Source organism: Ctenopharyngodon idella, chromosome 21 (assembly GCF_019924925.1).
Source record: "Ctenopharyngodon idella isolate HZGC_01 chromosome 21, HZGC01, whole genome shotgun sequence".
NCBI classification, from domain to species: Eukaryota; Metazoa; Chordata; class Actinopteri; order Cypriniformes; family Xenocyprididae; genus Ctenopharyngodon; species Ctenopharyngodon idella.
In genome coordinates this window covers 16,818,222-16,835,742 of record NC_067240.1, presented here as the reverse complement: position 1 = coordinate 16,835,742, position 17,521 = coordinate 16,818,222, and the positions used below count along the sequence as shown (strand labels likewise).

At 36.3% G+C, this 17,521-nt stretch overlaps 1 protein-coding gene across 15 annotated transcripts in view; it reads left to right on the top strand.

Annotated features, from left to right (window-relative positions):
• mark2a (MAP/microtubule affinity-regulating kinase 2a) overlaps positions 1-17,521 on the top strand; it is a 47,375-nt gene that overhangs the window by 2,347 nt on the left and 27,507 nt on the right. Inside the window, exon 1 of one of the 15 annotated variants that reach the window (XM_051876945.1) lies at positions 9,887-9,905. The exons of the other annotated variants lie outside the window; for them this stretch is intronic. The gene's annotated coding sequence lies outside the window, so the exon portion shown is untranslated. Of the gene's footprint in view, positions 1-9,886; positions 9,906-17,521 lie in introns of those variants that run through there. 15 annotated transcript variants of the gene reach the window in all.

Genomic DNA, 17,521 nt, shown 5'->3' with positions numbered 1-17,521 from the left:
ACCAGTGTGAAAATTTCCTCACCGTGACCTAGTAGGTACTCGTCTAAGTTTCATTGATGCTTTGCATTTGAGGAATTTCAGAACATGTTACAGTTGAGATGCAAGTGGTCTGTTTTGATCTGAGCTCACATATTTTGAAACTTGAAAACATTTGAATGGTCTTAAACCCATGGAAGGAAGTGCTCTAAAGTAAATCGTTGTGTGTAGCTTGTTTCTAAGGCCAGTTTTAACCAAAAAGACTGATCCTCTTTCAGTGACTCTGACTCACTGGCAGAATTGTACCAACAGTAAGCAGCTTGCTGTTGAAATCTCAAGAGACTGATTTGGAGTCAGTTTGAGTGTAAGGTTTGTTTATAGTGAAAATGAAATGTTTGCTGAAATGTGTCTCTTGCTAAGTCATACCCAATGTTCCTGTGATTTGCAGTTTGAAAAGGTTGGTCAGCACTTTTCCCTCAAGATTTTTTCTTGTGGTTTAGGGGAATCAAGTATAATCTGTTAGGCCTGATGTAGTGTAATGATTTTTAATCATCTCAGGCTGGTCTCCATGTAAATCTTTTTTTTTTTTTTTTTTTTTTAGGTCAGATAAAGGCTTATTTTATTTCCTCCTTAAGCAATGTTAGGAGTTGTGGCTCTGTTTTTCTGGGCAAAGATTTGTGATCTGCAGCTTTGTCAATCTGGACTGGCATTTCCAGTCAGGCATGGTTTGGGGAGTGCCGTTGGAGGTGTGTTTTTATTTTGAATGTTTAGTTAATCTTCATGCATAATGCATTTTTGTCAAGTCTTACCTAATCAGATACTTATAAGTCTGGAAGGTCTTGAGAGAAAATCACAATTTTGTGTAATATTCCCTACAAAACAATCATGATTTTGAATTTTGTCATCCTTCAGTAGTTTTCAATAGTCTGCTTTGCCACTGAAAAATATTTTCTCATTTGACTTTAAGCTAAAATGTTTTTAGTCATGTGTTGTAGTAGCTGTAGCAGATCACCTGTAGTTTGAGCTTGACATGGGCATCTCAGTCTTTCAAAGGCTGAAGCGTTGTAGCGTTTCACCGACGGGGGGATGTTCAGCTGCCATCTATTTGTGTACTGGCTGCTACCTCCCTCCTCTTGAAATAGTCATGTTGTGATAAAAATACTGATAAATGACAAGCTAGCTCACACCCCTCCTTTATTCCCCCTCCCTCTTGTGCCAGTCTACCCTGCTGTTTTTCCCAGTGTCTCAGACAGTTACCCCTCATTCGGAGCCTCTGCTTCTCCTTGACCTTCTAGTGCACGGAGCACCGATGTTGAACGTGGTTGTGAGCTGTCGCACGGCAACATTCCCACAATTGGTGTCCTCTTTCGGGTGTGCGTTGCATCTTCGGGGTGGTTTTCGTATCCTTGTCAGATATTAGTCATTCACGTGGACCTGAATGTCTTCCTTCGAGCCTTTGTAATTAAAAACCAGCAATTCAATAGGATGTGTGTGCCATGTGTAGCTGCTTTTCAACCAATGGCCTCTGCCCGACACTACCGTGACAAAGTTGCCTCCCAGCCAGCTTGTTTGGTTCTGTTTACATATAGGGGAGAGTGGGGTAAGCTGTATTAGGTGTGCAATATACAGTGCCTTGCGAAAGTATTCAAACCCCTTCATTTTTTTTTTTTTTTTTTTTTCATATTTTGTAATGTTGCTGCCTTACGCCATAATGGCAAAGCAAAAAACAGATCTGTGACAATTCTGTTCCAAGGAAAAACTAAAATAAGTATATTGCATAAGTATTCAAACCCTTAAAGGGTTAGTTCACACAAAAATGAAATTTCTGTCATTAATGACTCACCCTCATGTTGTTCTACACCCGTAAGTCTTTCGTTCATCTTTGGAACACAAATTAAGATATTTTTGATGAAACCCGAGAGCTGTCTGACTCCTCCATAGACAGCAATTTAACTACCACTGTCAAGGTCCAGAAAGGTACTAAAGACATTGTTAAAATAGTCCATGTGACTTCACTACAGTGGTTCAAACCTAATGTTATGAAGCGATGAGAATACTTTTTGTGTGCAAAAACTCTCCTACACTGTTTACGTTAGGTGCTTCCAGGTTTCTACGTCAGAACCGCCAGCTCAGTATTGGCCGACTCTTTTCACATGAGCAGCCCTTCGTGTCCATGTGATGCTGACGCAGGAGCTGACCAATAATAACTCTGCGTTCTGAGGTAGAACCTGGAAGAGCTGGACATAAACAGCGTAGGAGAATGACACAGAAGAGTTGTTTTTTTTTTTGTTTTTTTTTGCGCACACAAAAAGTATTCTTGACGCTGCTAAAAACTGCTACCACCATGCTTTACTGTTGGGATGATATTGTGCAGGTGTTAAATAAATAAAAATAGTTGTTGTCGATTCCAATTTGTCCGTTCAAGCGCAAGAAGAAGTGAAAGAGAACTCAATTCAGTATTCGCATGCTGTCTATGACGCGCTTCTTTCTGTGCATAAATAAAAGGATGACATCTAGTGGAGAAGACTAGTAATAAGATTCGCCTTAATCAGGTAATATTTTTAATGTTTGCAGAAATTAATATGGAAAAAAGATTTATTCATGGCTTTTGAGAATCAATATCAAATCAACCACATTTTTTTAAAAAACAAAATTAATTTGATCTGCCATTTATAGGGCTGAAACGATTAGTCGACATTATCGACAATAAAAAATTGTCAACAAATATTTTTGTTGTTGAATAGTCTTTTAATCTCATATGACCTATTTGAAGGGCCTGCAATAACGTGGTTTGACCAGTGAGGTGCTGTAGCGCAATACTGTAATGCAGCTTTCCCGGATTGAATCCAATAGAAGAAGACACGGTGCTTTGAAGTGCATAGTGCAAATGATGTCGAACCCCGTAAAATGTGGGAGTTTAACATAGCATAAAACATAACGTTTAGCATAACTACAAAAAATGCTGTCATGCTACCAACTCTCATTCAAACTCACTGTTCTCACGGCACACGTCCATTTTCTCACACAGTGAAAGATACATACAGCAGAGCAAATAGGACACAGACAACGCGCCGACAGATAAGACAGATCAGGTTACTTTTGATATAAAACAATATCAAACCTGTAGCGCCCCAGGTCAAGCGGCACGTGAACCTATTATCTTCCTCTTTTTTGCTATTACAGCACAAAATAAACGTGAATGAACATCAAAAAGTATGTTACAGTACAACTTACTGAAATTAAGCCATCTCTAATGTAATCACTTAATCAGAGTTTCAACCGCAGAAAGACGTCAATAAAACAGCTTGCAAACAAGTTTGTCACAAAATGTTACATTTACCTCAAGAAAGCCATTCAGTGACCATAAACTCTAAAAAGGAGAAAAATCTAGAGGAGCATTTTTTTTTTTTTTTTTTTTTTTTTTATAAATATGCACTATTATATATTTGTATTTTTAATCAAAGTTATTACAATTCCCAGTTTTTATAAAAAAACGGTACCAGTCATTGTAACAATTGGACTATTGATGACTTCTGAGGAGGAAAGGAAACCTGAAGGTGTATTCAGTTGGCTCAAAATTCATTAAAAACACTTTCAAAAGCTGAAGTGATTTCCTTGTTTTATTTATTAAAGTATAGCTCAATATTTTAACTAATTGCTAAAGTGGAATAATCGAACAAAGCATACTGATTAGCCAGTGTAATAATCGACGATTAGTCGATTAATCGCTCTAATAATCGTTAGATTAATCGATTATCAAAATAATCGTTTGCTACAGCCCTACAAATTACGCAGTTGAGATGAAACCGCTTACCCACTGACACATCTTACCCACTTTTCCATGTGTGTGTGTGTGTGAGATGTCATCTTTAACTGCAGGTCTCTATTAGAAGAGAGACCGAAGGCTGAGGTGAGCATATATAACAAAAAGAACATTTTGAGCAAGAGATCTCCATAGCAACATGAAACTTCAGAGTTACGCCGTGAAGGTGAATGCAGTCAGATCTTAGCAACACTAGCATGACAGCCTCAGTCATTTTCTGTAATAATGGTTTTTAGTTGGTTTGTATGTTACATACTGTCCCAATAAAACAAACCGCTCCTGAACATTTGTCAGCTTTGACGTCTGTGACCAGCCCTTAGTTACTGGGCCATAAACGTCAGTGGTGACAAACACTGAAACTACTCTTGCTCAGAACACCCTCAGATTGTTCACTGAGGAATCAGAGAACTCCAACCGGTTCGACAGATGACATAATGAGAAGTCTCAAGTCCTGATGAACTATTAGCCTAGTAGCAGAATTACTTAAATGAAGGGTTGTTGTGTATTGTAGATGTGGAGCTGGATCATCTGGTTGGTTTTCCCACTGGTGCTAGGTTAAAGGAAATAAAGGTGTTGAGCAAAACTGGTTTTTCTAGGAGAGAGGTAGAGCTAGTTCATCTGTAGCACAGTGGAAGCACAGTGTTTGTATACTGCCTTCTTTCTTTGGTTGTAAAGATGGTTTTAATTGATAAGCATCTGTCCATTTCGTAGGGTTTAATATGTCTTTGAATGAGCAGGATTCCACCTGGATGTTTACTGATGGGTGTGGTACTGAGCTGAACTGCACTGATTTTGATGTTGTGAAATCATAGCAGAACTCAATGCTTTTATCTTGTTATAACACATCAAATGATACCATTTACTTTCTTCCAGAGACCCAAAAAAAAAGGGACTGACCGTGCCCACGCACATAGACCGTCTAGGTTGTTTCAGCTCAGTTGAGGCATCAAATTGAAATCGATTTGAAGCTGTAAATGTGTATTTATGTCCAAGATTTTATCTTGTAAAAATCATTAGGAGATTTAAGTCATTCATTGATCTTTGGCTAAAACAATTACTCGACTCATGGCTGACTCAGAAAAATTTCCTCTATTACACTGTGGTCATGGTTGGAGAGTTCAGAACGTTTGTGTTCAGAAGATTTTGGGAATACCTCACATCACACTACAGAAATATATTAGCCTTAGGGCTGGGAGATACAGCTAAAAAATGTGTAACGATATAATGTTTCATATTGTTTGGTATCGATAATTATTGGAAAAAAATGTAAAACGTAAAAAAAAAAAAAAAAAAAGAACAGTAGAGAAAAAAAATGTAATTTAACCAATGCATTTTTAATTGAGGCAAACAACAAATAATTTTAAATAAAAAATAAAATATAAACACATCTATCTTATATTTTATATAAAGATTAAATAAATAAGCGTCAAAGGAACTTAGAGCTGCACAATTCTGGATAAATTGAGAAACTTTTTTGTTTTGTCAAACTAAGATCACAATTCTGAATGACAACTAAACGAAATAACGTAATTTACTAGAAGTTCTGACAAAATATTAATTGCTGCAGTCTATTTTAAAAATTTGAATTTTAATTAATTATTTTTAATATTATTTTTTTGAATTAGTTTTCAGCGCCAAGTTTCTTTCAGAAGCTGATTTGCTTAATTTTGATCGATAACAGAGACATTAGTGTTTATACCTGAACTATAAACTTTTATCTCAGTACTTCTGTGATAATTTGAATATTTGTAACAGAAATAAAGATACTGTGTGGTTGAAAACACTGTTTGTGCAGCTGGTAATACCGACATGACAACTGCTCTCTCAAGATGAACTTTGAAGTAGATCAACTGTAAGATGTAAGGAAACCATGAAACTGCCACACTGACAAGCTGATATGTCCTTTTTTATTCACAATCTCCTCGTCGCCAGTAGGTACAGCACTCATTTTCATGAACTCCACAGCAACTTGTTTGTGTGTCACTCGTAGCGCGTCTGTTTGTGATCCAGGGACGGAGCGATCTTAAGAGTTGTTCATGCAACCGAACTTCATGTCTGTTTACATTTTAATGCATTTAAGTGAAACTATATCGAACATCTTTTCTATCGTTATCGATTAAGACGTACCGTCGATAAATATCGATACCGTTTTATCGCCCAGGCTTAGCCTGATCTCATAACATGCCAAATTTAAGTCTTGACGAAAGAAGTTGTGTACATTTTGGTGAAAATTAGTCATGCGTATTAAAAATAACTAGTAGTAGTTAAATTGAGTAATAATTAAGTCGATAAGACAAATTTAAAGTGACTGGTAGCCTAGTTTTAACCAGAGTTTTATTGTACAGGTTTTTTTTTTTTAAATACTGTTTTAAAAATGGTAGTTTCATACACTAACTACACTAATGGTAGTTTTCATACACCTTTTCTGATGATCTTAGAGGTCTATTCTCTAATTTTATTTTTCTATATTCCAGTAGTTTAAAAGAGAATGTTAAAAATTATTGATCTAACCAGGTTAAAGGGCTTCATCTACCTTATTTTAATGTTCATTTCATACAGGTTTAAAATATTTAATAGTAGTTAATTATTAATAATAAGTCAAGATTAAATTAATATTTTATATATGAATGTATGAAAATATTCATATATTTATTTATGAATATTATTATGTGAATGAATAAGTGATCATTTTTGACTGCCACGGAGGCCTGGTGGGCAAAACATGCATAGAACTGCATTACAAACTAGGGCTGGGGGTTATGGCCAAAAAGTCATATCTCGGTATTTTTTGGCTAAATGCCGATATATGGTATATATCTCGGTATTTTCTACATTTTTCTATTTGGATTTAGAAAAAAAATAATCTGTATTTCCTTTTTAAAAATCTTGTCATCCTGTCTAATGTTGTCCTACAAACAGTGTTTATATTGAAAGCTATTAATACAAATATAGTGAATGTAACCATGTAGTCTGGCACACTAATAGTCCTACAGTATGTGCAAAAAAGAGAACGTTACTTTACATTCTAACATTGTAACAGTACAATCTAAAAATAAAAATGCTTTTTAAAGCAGAAGTTAAATTCACTAGACTAAAAATTAAAATAAAAACAAAAGCACAGACTAATTAACTATATATAAAAAATACTATCATAAAAATACACTTACTTGTAGGTTTCAAATTTTACATATGGCACATTTATTGTTCAACAACAAACATTTTATCAAAATGTATATTTTAGTCAGAATTATGGCAATCCCATTCTATCGAGCTCCATCTGTTTGGCGTGAATGCGCGCGGCGGCGCTCGTTCATGGAGGTCTATGAAGTTTAGAGGAGAATGAGATTCGCTAGCAGAAGGCTCGTCCACTCCTGGCAGCAAAAGGGAAATATTTGTATGACTTTCTAACATTTACAGATGGAGAATATACCTGTGAAATGTAAGTTAAGCGCTTAGGAAAACAACACATCACAAAAGCATTAAACAGCGCAAATGTCAGCACATGAATCTGTCAGAGCGTCTGACGAGGCAAGCCGCTTTAAACGATAGGCCTACGTGTTAAATATATCTTAATCTTACGAGTTATTTTTAAAGCCCTTAATATTAAGCATGTCTCATGTTTAAGCCAAATTGTATTATGTATTTCCCCTGCAGCAGCACCCTGCGACGTCCACCGCTGTTTTTCAGATGCGCTCGTATAAAACTACTGTATATCGATATAAACGGTATCGCCTCATTCCGTATCGTATATTAAAATATATCAGTATATTGTACAAACTCGATATACCGCCCAGCCCTATTACAAACCTGTCAATTTCTTTTATCGCAAAAGTAGAAAATCAAAAACGTGAACAAATTGCAAGTTTTGGCCGCTTGTAATCCATATACAGCACCTGCTGCAGTTTAAACCTTATTAAAGATGCATAGTATATACAGGTGAGCAGATGAGCCCAGGATATGAACGCAACACGCTAAATGGTTAAGTGTTTTCTTTATATTAGTTTTCTTTGGAAAAATGCTTAACGAGAAACTGCGTTGTGTTTACATTCTGGGTTCATCTGCTTGCCTGTACATCATTAATTAGGTGTAGGCCTATATTTGAATTTGGTCTTTTAAAAGGGTGGTTGGTTGATTATGATTTCACTTTTTTAAGTTTAGTTAGTGTGTAATGTTGCTGTTTGAACATAAACAACATCTGCAAAGTTAGGACGCTCAACATTCACAGCAAGGGGAGATATTTTCTTTTAAAGAAATCGCTTTTTAAGGATTAGAACAAACAGCTGGTAGGGACTACAACAAGCTTCTTCCCGGGTTATTGACATCACTAACCCTAAAATTTACATAAACTCTGCTCCCGGGAACACGTAACAAAGGGGTGAGGCCAGCACAAATGCAATAGGACTAGCATGTTATAAAAGCAAGATGACAACATAAGTTATAACTGTAATTAAACTAAACTATACCTGTTCTGTCTTCATGCAGCATATATTGTCTGGCTCTGTAAGCATTTTACAACAGTTCCCACACGAGCGATTTATAGATTATCATGACAGAATATGCTAATCAATGACTAAGATAGTTAACTCCACATCAGCTACATAAATTCATCAACTAACCATTCAGAAATGTCCTGTTGCATTCTACACGTTGTCACTTCTTGAGTCTTTCCATCATTGTCCGACTCCGGTTTGAACATAAAAGGCTGAACAGTTTCTGACATTTTCAGTGAGTCTTTGTGAGGTAATCGGCGCTGCTAACATGAGCTCTTGAAACTCCGCCCTCTTCTTGAGAACAGCAGCTCATTTGCATTTAAAGGGACACACAAAAACGGGGCGTTTTTGCTCACCCTCAAAAAGTGACAAATTTAACATGCTATAAAAAATGATCTGTGGGGTATTTTGAGCAAAAACTTCACATACACACTCTGGGGACATCAGAGACTTATTTTACATATTGTAAAAGTGGCATTATATGATCCCTTTAATATCACTGTCTTACTGCATTAGTACTTAGCACAAACCTGATTAAAATGACTGGCAGGCAATGGAGAAAAGCGTTGTTTTGCCCTCCAGGTGGGCGTTCCTATAAGAGTGTGATGTCATGTGAAAACTATAAATTCTCTGAATTAAATGTTTTATACTAATTTTATTTAATGCATAATATATATATATATAAATAAATGTTTATCTAACCAACTTTAAAGACTTTATTTAAATTAAGTTGCTACTTTAATTTCCTTATGTTCAGTTTTTGTCTTTTTTTTTTTTTTTTTTTTTAAATTACATTATTATTTGTATGTAGAGTAAAGCTTAAGTCATCGTTTGTTGCCAACCTAATTTTCCAGGGGTATTTACTGTAGTGATTAATATAGTTCATTCAACATTCTAATTGTAGTTTTGTCCAACTCCTTTGCCTGAAATAATTGAATCTAACATCCACTTTGAATTACAGTAAGCTCCTTTTAATCCCTTCAATTCCTTTAAAATGTAGTCCCTCTGCTACATAAACAAGGCTGCAACGATGACATCATTCATCCAGCAGTCTTGTATGTTTGACTCATTGCTAGTGGATCAGATTAACTGGAGAAATCTTCAGAAGGGCTCAGTCTGCAGTTTGTCTTCTCCCACTCTGTTTCATAGTCTTGTTTCTCAGCTGTCCGGGCATGTCAGCTCTCGTTTCCAGAGAACTTCTTGAAGGCCTCCTCTTGCTCCACCAGCCACTCCTCCTGACAAACCCAGACACGTCGCTTCCTGTGTATGACCTGGAACCCAAATCATTTTGGCTTTTTTCTTCTCTCTTTCTTAGTCTCCTCTATCACTGTACTTCCGGGAATTAGCTCGACTTCCTGTTATGCCGCAGTGTGTGTGAGGAAGCTGCTTTTCCCAGCTCGGACCCCCAGAGTGGTCAGCATGTGGATCTTATTTTAGGCAGAGACCTTCTGGCCCCTGAAGTCCTCCTCAGGGTTATTCGTCTACGGCTATCAACGCTGGGCTTTTTGTTTTGAAACCATCCTTGAGTATCTGTCCTCACCTCTGTCATGAGCCTTGGAGAAGATTAAACTCTTTGCAGAAGGTATTTTTATGGACCCTGAAGCTAAAAACTAGAGGTACATGATGTTTTGAATTATTATAGACACTGAAATTAAATTACAGGTGGTTTATGGTATATATTCTTGTACCTTTTTTTTTTTTTTTTTTTTTTTTTGTAATGTGCACCTAAGACCCTGAGAGTCTTGTGTCAGTGTGTGTACAAGCACGCACAACATGTTGGTGTGACCCAGAAAGAGTTATAGCCAAGTGTTTTAGCCAAGTTAGCATGTCCTGTCATTCTGTGAGGATTTTTGCATTGTTTAATGTTCTATTTGGACATTCATCTAGATTATCTGCCAATAGTAGTGGCATTTTTCATATTCTCTTTATGTTTCAAGGCATAAACATAATCGAAAACATGACAAAGAGCCACATCTATATAGCTTGTGGGGCCGTTCACATAGGACATGTTCTCGGCACTAGACTATTTATTTAATTGTTAGTCAATGTTTGTTGCTTTTTTCCAGCATTTCGCATTTTTTAGTATGTGTTTCAAGTTAAAAGTAGTTCACCTTTTTTTTTCGAGACCCTACATTTTTTTTCGTTCTATTGGGCTCTTTCTAGCTGTTTTTGAATTCAAGAGCACATCCTTTGTGAATGCCCCCTTACATGTCATGTGTGTTGACTGCAACTGTGTTTATAATAGTTCAGACCATTCAAGTGATACATAAAGCATGACTATCCAATATGTGTGTGTATTATTATCAGGGCTCCAGACTGCGCCTAAAACGGTCGCATTTGCGACTAAAAATATTAATTTGCGAGTGATATTTTTGCTGAGGTCGCCACTGGCGACCATACAAATTCACACGTTATGACTGTAAAATTTGAATGTTGTGTGTTCTGTGACCAGTAGCCTATCACATCGTTTGTTGTGTTGACGTAATTAAATGAGATGCTGTGTGTGAAGGTTTCACTGAGTTAGAGCAACAAAATATGAACAGGTAAGGGAAAATATCACACCAAACCGACGCCAAAAAAATAGCGCTGATGAAAGCCGACTGTGTTGTCACTTCGCGTCAGTGCAAAAATGCTGCATTTGAACACCGTTCTGCTCCTGCATAAAGGAGACAACTGACAATTTCTTCATATAAATTCATCTATATTCGTCATTCAAGGGGAAACCGGCTCTGCAGACTGCAGATACACACAATGCAGCGCGTGCTTACCGTTTGAATATCAATCATGCTGATCACTTTCATTATTCCACTCCGCTCATGCTCCACAGATAAATGTAAGGTCATAAAAAGTCTTCAGTACCTTAACAAGGTACTTCATTTCATTTGATTCAAAGTAAACTGTTGTAGCTTCATTGCTTGAAATAAATGTTAATACTGAAATAACAACAAAAAATAAAACTAAAATAAATAAAAAAAAATATTCAAACTTAACAAAAAATGAAAGCAGAATATAAAAATCTAATCGGATTCAAAATATTAACAAAAACTATAATAGTATTAAGTGAAAATAGTGACATTCATTTCCCAGAAATGCTGAAAATGCTGAAACTGTAAAGGGGAGATAAATAAACACAACAGGATGACTAAAAGTAAGTGATTTAAAAATTTAAGTTCATTGTTGTATGGCTCTTAAAATTATTTGGCGCCTGTTTTTTCCCCCTACAGGAGCCAATGGCTCCTTAATTAATTTTTTTGTCTGGAGCCCTGATTATTATTTTTTTACTGGTTGCTATTATGATTATGCTATTATGAAAAGCAGTACTTAAAGGGATAGTGTAAAATACTGTTTTGCCCTCGACTTTCCCCCCCATGTCAGTCATAGAGGTTTAAGAATGACTTCTGTGGGAAGGAAGAGAGTTGGGGTCCAAAAAAGATTAGACTCTTTTGATAGAAGGAAAGCCATACGAATTTGGAACGACATGAGACAGAATTTTCATTCTGGGGTGAACTGTCCCTTTAAGAGTTGGTCACATAACCTATATGTATTGTAAGTCCATTTTAAGCTTTTAAATGACTATTTTGTGATATGAATTATAGTTAACTTTTGGTGTGTTTTTTTTTTTTTTTTTTTTAATTGGGGGCCTCCTTAAAGTGCCTGATGCGTGTTGCTTATTTACTTCTATTGTTATTAGTTTCTCAAAGGAAGGCAGGTCTCTTCCTGTCATATGTGGTGTTAGGTCTAGCCTTTTCTCCTTTAGGTGTTAATTGTTTTAAGATTTATCATGGTGTGCAGAAAGATTTCTGTTTGACTTTGTTTTTCCTTGCTGCATCTGTTGATATAGAGATTTGGTGAGGTGACTGATGTGTAAATCAGTGTCTGAGCAGCAGTGCTACTGTACTGAAGGTCAGAGCTCTGTGTTTGTGTGTGCGTTTGGTGTTAACCTCACTGCAGACCCTCATTGCACATCAGCTCATTGTGACGTACACTCGCTGCAGTATCATTACACTTCCCTTTTGTCATGAAGAAAAGGCAAACTTGTTTGTCTAAACTGAAGGTGATTTTATATAAGTGGGTGAATCTCACAAAGATGACATGAACATAACATGAACATTTATCTGAAAATTGTACATCGTTTACCCCAATTAGGACATCCACATAAAATACACTTTAGTTTTATAGATAAGCATAATAGATAAGTATAAGAAAAGATCAGTAATCTGATGACCGCTTCTGACATGATAACAGTCAAAGTCTTTCAGGCTTCTGTTAACTGTAAAGCTGTTTACTTTTTGTTTGAGGCTGTTACTAATACACCACTATCTGGGGCACATGCAGACAAGCAGGGCTCATTGCTAAGAATACAGATAACCAAATAACAAGCAATAGCACAAATAAATACAACAGAACAAAGACACAAATGGAAAAAAAAAAATTCTTGTCAGTTTTTTCAGGTAGGTCTAACTGAAGTTTACAGAAATTGAATAAAGTGATTAAATGTAAAATAACACTGCATAAATAAATGCATAAATCACTGCATAAATCACTGTATAAATAAAATATTGATTGTTTTTTTTATTAAAATCGGGACCGACAGCAGCAGGTTTATTAGGCTGCTGTCACTTTTAAGACTCAATGCACATATCCATTATACTGTTACACATGCATTTTCTTTCTCAACTGTTTGTTCACTTAAGACTTAAGCAGCTGTTTACTAGGATATTCACCAAGATGGGATTTTGACACAATTTTGTCTGTATTTGTCCAATCAAACACAAAAAGTGAAAGAGAACTTGCTCTCTGTGTGTGCGCAGAAAGCGAGTTCTCTTTCGCTTGTTTTTGTGCTTAAATGGACAAATACAGATAAAATTATGTAAAACTTCCATCTTGGTGAATATCCTAGTAAACAGCCGTTTAGGTCTCAAGTGAACATAAACAGCCGATACAGACTACCACTAGTCCACTACATAATTTTGTAGTGGACTAGTGGTAGTCTGTATCAGCTGCAAAAATCCTTATTGGAGCATCCTTAAAGGTAGGGTGTATATTTTTTTTCAACAACACTGTTTGGAAGTTTAGTCGGGCCGACACCAACAACAAACGTCTAACCAACTGGCATTAGGGGGCGTATGACGGTCGAGGAGACAGAATGAAAAAGAGGGAGATTTGGAAAAAAAAATGCAGAAAGAGAGATGATGAGACACCAATACAAAACAGCTCAAATGATATCACTTGAATGAAAGTTTATGACTGGGCAAGCACTTTAGGACCTAAAGGGTTAGTTCACCCAAAAATGAAAATGTCATTTATTACTCACCCTCATGTCGTTCTACACCTGTAAGACCTTCGTTCATCTTCGGAACACAAATTAAGATATTTTTTTTATTAAATCCGATGGCTCAGGGAGGCCTGCATGGACAGCAATGGTACTTCCTTTCTCAAGATCCATAAAGGTACTAAAACATATTTAAATCAGTTTATGTGAGTTCAGTGGCTCTACCTTAATATTATAAAGCGACGAGAATACTTTTTGTGCGCCAAAAAAGCAAAATAACGACTTTTTAACAATATCTACTGATGGCCGATTTCAAAACACTGCTTCGGAGCGTTATGAATCTTTTGAGTCGAATCAGTGATTCGGATCGCGTATCAAACCGCAAAAACTGCTGAAATCACGTGACTTTTGCACTCCGAATCACTGATTTGATTCGTAAATCTCCGAAGCTTCATGAAGCAGTGTTTTGAAATCGGCCATCAACAACGAACACTTGTTTGTATTTACTCTTGTGTACTGTAAGTTCATTTTTTGTGCTTCCTTGTCATTTGTTCATCATCTGCGCTTTATTTTTCATGAAGCATTTTGTTGTGCGTCAGCTCTGATAAACAGACGTCCACTGTCGCATTGCGTGTGTAACAGTGGCCAGATAGTAAGAGTTGAGCATGTAAACCACTGCACACTGACGACCGCTAGAGAATGCAGTGTTTAGCGTCATTGTCAGTGCACTTGCCTCGCCTGCGGGGCCGGGGTTCGAGACCGACTCAGAGCAGGGTGGTTAGGAATAGGATTGGAGGGTGAGTTTTGGAGGCGGAGCAATGAAGAGAGGGGTATTTTTCTTTTTTTTTTGGGTTGATTTAAAATATAATTTAAAATAATGTCCAACAGTGTTGTTAAAAAAAATACATACCCCACCTTTAATAGTGTTTTTTTTTTTTTTTTTTTTTTTTTTTATAGAAATGCGTTGCATCGATGCATTGTAATATAAATAAATATGGGATTATAATGGAACAACAGTTTTAAAAAGTGATTTTTCACTATTTACAACAGGATCTGCATTTCCATGGGTTTAAAGGGGTCATGAATTGAGAAGTCAACTTCCTTGAGCCTTTGGCATATAAGAGGTCATTGAACTATAAAAATATTCTGTAAGTTTCAGAACTGAAAACTTCCTTGTTAGTCGAATAAAAGCTTTTATTGACTCCGGGCCCAGCGAACGACTGGTCCTGGAATGTGCCTATCTATGATAGATAGGTGAAACGCCGCCTCCGCAGAAGAAATCAACACCTACTTCATCATTGCAACGTTAGCCCCGCCCACTGCCGTGTTAGTGAGATGACGAGGAGAGAAGAGCAATACAGGACTAATAACATTACCTTTCAAAGGATCCTAATGCTAGGAATATGGTTATTTATTTTCAACAATGTGAATGTCTCAGTTGAGCTTTATTTATTTGTGTTCAGTACTTTTTACTGTGGATTCTTTGGTTAATCAGTCACGTTTTGGCACAGGCTTTGCAAACAGATTTGTACGATAAGGACTCGACAGTAATGCCACAACATGTAAGTAACTGAGTTACTCCTACAGTTCTAATGCCTGATCTGATATGTAATGTTTCATGTACAGTCAAATGTTCTTTGTCTATGCGTCAGTAAATCAAACCAGTGACTAAATGGTCAACTTCATGTTGTTTCTCTTAGTAGGATGATAATAATCTGTTATTTAAACAGTAATTAAATTATATATAGAAAGCGATCAAAGAACGCTGTCTTTACAATCACTAGAGCTGTCAATCAAACTGTGCGCGTTACATTTAATTAACCCTTAGCAGATTAACTCAGCAAAAAAGAAACATTCTTTTTTCGGTATACTGTATTTTAAAGACAATTATTTAAAATCCAAATAAGCTTTATTGGAAAGGGTTTAGCTAAAAAATGTTTTTCATGCTTGTTCAATGAACCATAAATGATTATTGCACATGCACCTGTGGAGCAGTCCTTAAAACACTTTACAGACAATCGACAATTAAGGTCACAGTTCCAATAACTTAGGACAATAAAGATATACTGATTCTTAAAAAAAAAACAAAACAAAAAAACAGGAGAAAGATGCCCAGGATCCGTGATCACCTGTGTGAAAATTCCATTTCTGTTTGTCAGTTGTCTGTGAAGTTTGTTCAGTGTCTCAGTTTTTGAATCTTTTTATGTTCATACAAATATTTACATAGTCATATATGCCTTAAATGAACGTAAACAGTCGTCGAGAATGACAACGCACGTGTAAATGATCAGTATTTTGGATCCTTGCATTTGTCTTAAAGTGACAGCAGCATAATATTCCTAATATTCCTGCTGCTCTGTTTTTAATGTTAATCAAACAAAAACAAAGAAATCACTCAATGCTCTTGACTGAATAACTTTTGCAACTTTAATAAGGATCTTTATACAGTGATGATTATGCAGTTATTTTACGTGATTTATTCTACTTCTGTACCTGAAAACAAATGTTTGAACTACCTGAAAACCCTGAAAAACACATCTTAGCTCTTCTTTGCTCTTTATTTGTGCTATTGCTTGTAGTTTGATTATTTGTTCTTATGTTCTTTATTTTTATTTGACAGTAGTCCTTTTTTTTCCCTGAACATAGCACATACGAACGTGATAAAACGTGATATATTTACCTAAGACTATCTTTGCAGATTTCTCTCACTGCCTGTGTAACATTCTGACTATCAACACTAAATAATGGAGGGTTTTTCTGTGTTATGAGCTTTGTGTAATGTTTAAATAGCACTTAAGAGTCTATCAGTGATGTTCCTAGTAACCCCTGACTGACTCACCAGTGATGGGTGTGTTTAGCAGAAGTGATGTAAATTCATCTGGCTCTACGAGGGTGTTATCAGGAAGATGCGTCAAAACTAAATCACAGACCTCATCCAGTTGCTTTTTTTAGGTCCCTTGAAATTAAGTTTCTGCAGATTTTTGCCATCTGTAGACAAAGGACACCCTTAGCACACTGACGTACGGACACAAACCAGACTTCAGGGACAGACTAATGTGAACGTGGTGGCAGTAACTGTGTTTTGAAAATGTGCGACGATCCAGACAATAGAGTATCTGTTTGAATCAATGTCCTCACCTTACTGGTCAACAGCCTGTCCTCAGATTTCAGCTCTAATGTGAGCTCACACACAGGGACAGGCCACAATTGATGCTCTGTTCCCCAATCAACACAGAAAGAACCAAGTGTACCTCACGCCAGTCAAGAGAAATCCCCATTGTCAAATACTTCTCTCTCACTCTTCATCAATTTCCTCTTTTTTTTTTTTTTTTTTTTTCCCTTGACTGCTGTCTGTCATGTGACCTCATTTCTTATCATCTCTACTTGTAATGCACTGAAATGAAAATGCCTGAAGCTGAAAACAAAACTGAATGTGTTAATTTAAATTGGCCTTTGTTTAGGAATAACTGAAGTTCTCTTTCAACTTATTTTTACATTTTCACAGATATTAATCAATATTTTAAAGGTTGTTGGAGCCTAGATGTTATTGTAGTAAGGGCTTGACAATAAGAACTGACCGATAGCCCAAGGCCAGTGTGAAAGACGCTTGGGACTGTTGACGTAACTGTCACTGGCCCGTGCTTTTAAGTCTTGTCAAATTAATCAGTTCAAGCGCTCATTTCAGTATAGGGCTGGGCGATAAAACAATAACAATAATTATAGCAACATACTTTTCACACACCCAAAGTGGTCATACAAAAGGCCCAAGACAATGAGAAAACTGAATTAAGTTTGTGGTCAGCTTTGCCATCACAGGAATGAATTACAATTTAAAATGTATTAAATTAGAAAACTGTTGTTTTAAATTGTAATAATATTTGACAGTATTACTTTTCCTCTGTTTTTAATTAAACAAATACAGCTTTGGCGAGCAAAAGAGACTTCTTTTAAAAGCATTAA